At 40.7% G+C, this 5,254-nt stretch overlaps 1 pseudogene; it reads left to right on the top strand.

The window, feature by feature from the left end:
* Positions 1-3,283: 3,283 nt before the first annotated feature.
* Positions 3,284-4,439, top strand: LOC117960520 (annotated as a pseudogene).
* The last annotated feature ends 815 nt before the right edge of the window (positions 4,440-5,254 follow it).

Genomic DNA, 5,254 nt, shown 5'->3' with positions numbered 1-5,254 from the left:
ATACTGTATCTGAAGTCTCTTTATATAGACCTTAGTGGTCCCTAATACTGTATCTGAAGTCTCTTTTATATAGACCTAGGAGAGGGGGGGGCAATGTGGAGGCTGGGGGTGTGGCCTTGACCAACTGCCACTTTGCACGTTTCTCATTGGTGGGCCTTTGCTGCGTACCTGGGTTGTAACGACTGGTTATTTCAGTCAAAGTTGCTCTTTTCAAGGAGACGAAAGGTAACCTCTCTAAAAATAGTCGAGAAGGGTAGTTACACTGCGGGTTATCAGGGTAGGGTAGGTAGCACTAACATTGACTAATTAGTGTGAAGGTAGTCTCAAGTTTATAGAAGGAATTTTGTTACTTATTGTTTTTATTTTTAAGTGTTTTTACTTGTTTCATCTGTTTTTTGTTTTTGTCTTTTGTTTTGTTTTTAAAACTGATTTTGTGTAAAGCACTTTGAATTCGCCCTGTTGCTGAAATGTGCTATACAAATAAATCTGCCTTGTTTTCTATCCACTTGAATCAGTCGGCCCATTCTCCTCTGACCTCTAGCATCAACAAGGCATTTTCGCCCACAGGACTGCCGCATACTGGATGTTTTTCCCTTTTCACACCGTTCTTTGGAAACCCTAGAAATGGTTGTGCATGAAGATCCCAGTAACTGAGCAGATTGTGAAATACTCAGACCGGCCCGTCTGGCACCAACAACCATGCTACGCTCCAAGTTGCTTAAATCATCTTTCTTTCCCATTCTGACATTCATTTTCGAGTTCAGGAGATAGTCTGGACCAGGACCACACCCCTAAATGTACAGAAGCAACTGCCATGTGATTGGTTGAATAGATAATTCCATTAGTGAGAAATTGAACAGGTGTTCCTAATAATCCTTTATGTGAGTATATATACATATTTATATACTGTAGATAGTGATGCCCCCCCCCTCTAAAAACAGCAGATTTCAAGTGTAGCAGTGTAAAAAATGTGAAATGACGATACAGATATTAACGAGAAAGGGTAGCAGTACAAACAAATCATTGGGAAATGAGTCTGGGGGACAGATGGGAAGTCTAGAGAGTTCCTAAGAAATGAATGAGCCCAGGGGAAGGAGGCAGGGACATAAAGGGCAGACTGAATAAAATCAAAACCACTGAGTCTGACGTCATGACTGAAACAACAGTAAAGTGTTGTTTAATTTAATGCCATGGGCAATGATTTGTGTACAGGTAGCAGGTTGGATGTTCAAAGCATGACGTTTGAACTTGAATGCAGAAAACGACCAGGTTTGACCAGGTTTAACGTTTTGCCAGAAGATCATGCTTTTTTAAAAGTAGGCTACTTTTGGATTTTTAATACATTTATTTCAAAGAAAGGACAAGGCACCACTGAGCAACTGATCTGTTTATAGCAGGAAAAAAATTGCGGCATGGTCAAAGATTTTCTCAAGTTATCAACAAACAGTACACTAAAATGTGTTTCTGAAAACAACAACATTTTAGGCAAGAAATATGCAATACAGTAACAGAATGAAGTGTTGGGGGGGGGGGGGGAGACTGCCAGAGCTAATGAAACATGGGCACGCAGGTTGGGCCGGTAGTAGCTCAGATGTACGGACCAAGTAAGGAACGGGGAAGGGCCAGTTTACCTCTTGCAGTCTATGAAGGGTCCCTTGAGCATGGCACCAAACCTCCATCTGCTCTGGGTGCCTGTCCATGGGCAGTCCCCTCTCTCCATTTACTGCATGTGTGTTGATCCAGTTCACATGTGTTTTTAACCTCTACAATAAACACAAAAATTAATATTCCCCTTGGGATTATTAAAGCATGTCCTTCATCTGGCTCCCAGGACCAAACCTTATTCGGATGTATTAGGCGAGACTCCAAAAGCTTTCTTGGTTGGTATGGATACTCTTGGGATCACTTTGTACTGGACTACATTAAAGACTAGATTGAACAGAAACCTTTTCAGTTATGAAAATTATGTCAAGAGGACCCTGCCTTATACTGGACTGATATTGAAGATTTTGAGGTACAGTGTTTTTAGAAGTGTGTCAGAATTTCCTGATGTTTATGTTTCTGATGAACTATGCCTGGACGTTGTTAACGCCTGTCTATTTTTGTTCCTTCTTTAACTTTTTCATGTTGTATTCAGGACATTTTTATGAAAAGAAGCTTTGCATTTTGAGTACAAGTGTTAGATATAAACATGATTAAACCAAATATAAACAAAGCAACATGTTTAAATTAGGAAATGTATGTGGTATTTTAAAAGCACAATTTGAAATCTGTTCATGAGAAACAGGTAGTACTGTGGGACTTTAAGTCACTGTGTGGATACGGCGAAAGACACAGACTTTGGCAAAGAGCCCTTTTATTTAAATGTCTGACTTGTCTTGTCCTCTGTTCATTTGTATAAGAGTTGCTCACTGACTCATGAAGCTAGAAAAGTTCAACATCTTGTATAAAATACCTAGATGATGAGCGCTTTTTCAGCATTATGGGTTCCATAGAGCAGGTGCACTGGAGTCCGGTTTAGCGCTCCATGCACTGGGGGGATTGAATCATGTAATCGTCCAGCTCTTCTAGACTTTCCAAATGTTATCAAACTGAGTTTATCAATTTCTGATCATTTACAAATCATTTCGGGGGGTGGTTGAGACATTCAAAAAATAGTATCCGATGATGTACAGAGAGCTCTTTCGCATTGTAAGTCTATGGGAATACTTTGGCCCTGTTGTGTGACAAATACGGATCTTATAATTCCATTGTTTGGCCACTATGTCAAACTGGCATCAAAGACCAGCACGCTTCCTGGGGGGGCTGCTACCCTCAGTCATAACACCACGTTACATGAAATCTTGCTTGCTTCCGTCAAAATGACTAGAACTTCTAGAGCGCAGCCTGACAATAACATGTAAATATGGGTTGTAATTGCTGCTTCTGCAAACGACCTGTGGGGTCGTTTTTCAGAGAGGTGGAAGGGAGTTGAGGACACTCCTTATCAGTGGCGTTGAACTAAGGGAAAGGGCGACTAAGTTTACAGGGCTTTCTTTAAATATATAAAAAATGAATAGATTTGGATGCAGGGAGGGGTTCATGGAGTATGCCTTTGCACAGTGTAAAGATTTTTGTTTGACTCCCCAACTCCTTATGAATGCAAAACTGTAGATTAACAGGCAGTGTCTCTGAGGACACTAACTAAGTGTAACTGAGTGTGGCTGTCAGCATATGTAAATACATGTTAATGTAAATACTTTTCATAACATGAACATCTCTTACACAGATATCACTCTGAAGAATGGAAGATTTCAACAAGCACATCCAACATGAAAACTCTAAATTGATCATACAAGTGGTGACATACATTATCGTTTCTATCGGACTTCCTTTGACCCTCGTGGCCATCTATGCTCTTTGTTCTCAGGTACGTACATCAGGACTGAGATCTTTGTGTATTATGTCTATCTGTAAAGGATCTTGATCTGAGTTGGGAGCCACATGTCAGCGGGCTGGGATTTAGTCTTGAAGTGAGCTATACATTTACAGTAATACTTTTCTCGATAGTTAAAATGTACATGAGGCTGATTGGACCCTGCAGACATATTTGGGAGATGTTCAGATTATGTTTAAAAGTGCTTTCTTTACTGTTACCCATGTTTTCATGCAGGTGCAAAAGGATAATGTCGCTCCGATCTACGTCATCAACCTTCTCATTTCCGACCTCATTCAGCTCTGCTGCATGATCGTATGGGTGGCACGACCTAAGGACCTAAGGACCATAGATAAAATAGATGGGCTCATTTATGGCTGTAGTCTGGTGGCCAGTGTTTGCTTCATGGTGTTCATCGCCCTGGAAAGGTATCTGTCTCTCCAGAATGTGTGGAGCTACTGCTGTGTCTGACCATTGTATTACTGTATGATTCTGAAGCTGTGTCTTACATCTTGTATTACAGGTATTTGGTCATCGCCTGGCCACTGTGGTACTGCTTCAGGTGGACCATCAAGATCTCCGTGGTGGTCTGTGTCCTCGTCTGGATCATTTGTTTTGCCATTGGCTTCACTGTTGTATTTTGGTATAGTCCAGAGTTTTCAGTGATCATCTTAGCCAGCTTTTTCTTCCTTCCCCTCCCACTGCTCATATTCTTCCTGGGTGGGACCCTTAAAGCCCTGTCCGCTTCCGTCTCAGTTCCTGTTGATGAAAAACAACGAATTGTGGCAATGTTGGTCCAGGTATTTACCTGCTGCTGTTCCTGCCCGTAATGATCACGCTTCTGGAAGTTCCCGACAGATATGACACGACCCTCCACAGCCTGTCCGGTGTGTTTCTTCAGTTGAGTCCTCTTGCAGACTTATTTCTATATGTTTTCATGAGGAAAGGGGCCATAGACAAGCTTTTGGCCTCTGTGTGTTGTTGCAGAATGGACAGCGAGGATGTCAGCACTTCAACAGTATGAATGATAACATGATTGCAGCGTCATTCAGAGCCCATATGTAACAAATACACATGTATTTGTATTTAAATAATGAAAAAGCAACACACTTACAGTATATTCATTTTTCTTCAACGATTTAGGCTGCTTACCGTGTCTGTCCATGTATGATTTTCATACCTGTATATTGTTCTTCTACTATAAAGACTACAAACCACTGGTTTTTCTACTGTGTGGACTCTCTTCTTTCTCAGCGTATAACTCCTTAAGTTACATCTTTTCTCAAAATCTGTAAAACCCACTGCTTTCTCTTGTTTATAGACTCCCATGTACAGTGGCTTGAGAAAGTTGACACACCCACGTTAAAAAACATCTTTTGGAAATTGATCTTAATGCCTTCATTTAAAATAAAATAGGAAAGTCCAACCTTTTAAGGACACTTATGTTGTAAATAAATACATTTTCTTCTTTAAAATGTAGGGGGCATAAGTTTGATAAATTCACATAGAGGGTGGTAAATATTTAATTTTAAAGGCCAGTTGTTTCATGGATCCGGGATACTATGCATCCTGATAAAGTTCCCTTGGCCTTTGGAATTAAAGTAACCCCACATCATCACATACCCTTCACAATACAGTAGATAGAGATCGGCATGATGTTATTTCAGTAAACTCAATAGCTGGTTGGATTTGCACAGAGAAATAATCTTATGGAAAGTTCCCAATGCCTTGCTCTATGTATAGTGCAGGGTATGTGATGATGGGGGGGGGTATTTTAATTCCAAAGGCCAAGGGAACTTTATCAGGATGCATAGTATCCTGATCCATGAAATAACTGGC

The sequence above is a fragment of the Etheostoma cragini genome, chromosome 17, assembly GCF_013103735.1.
Source record: "Etheostoma cragini isolate CJK2018 chromosome 17, CSU_Ecrag_1.0, whole genome shotgun sequence".
In the NCBI taxonomy this organism is placed as follows: Eukaryota; Metazoa; Chordata; class Actinopteri; order Perciformes; family Percidae; genus Etheostoma; species Etheostoma cragini.
The sequence above is the reverse complement of the archived record's forward strand: the minus strand, read 5'-3'. Positions and strand labels throughout refer to the sequence as shown.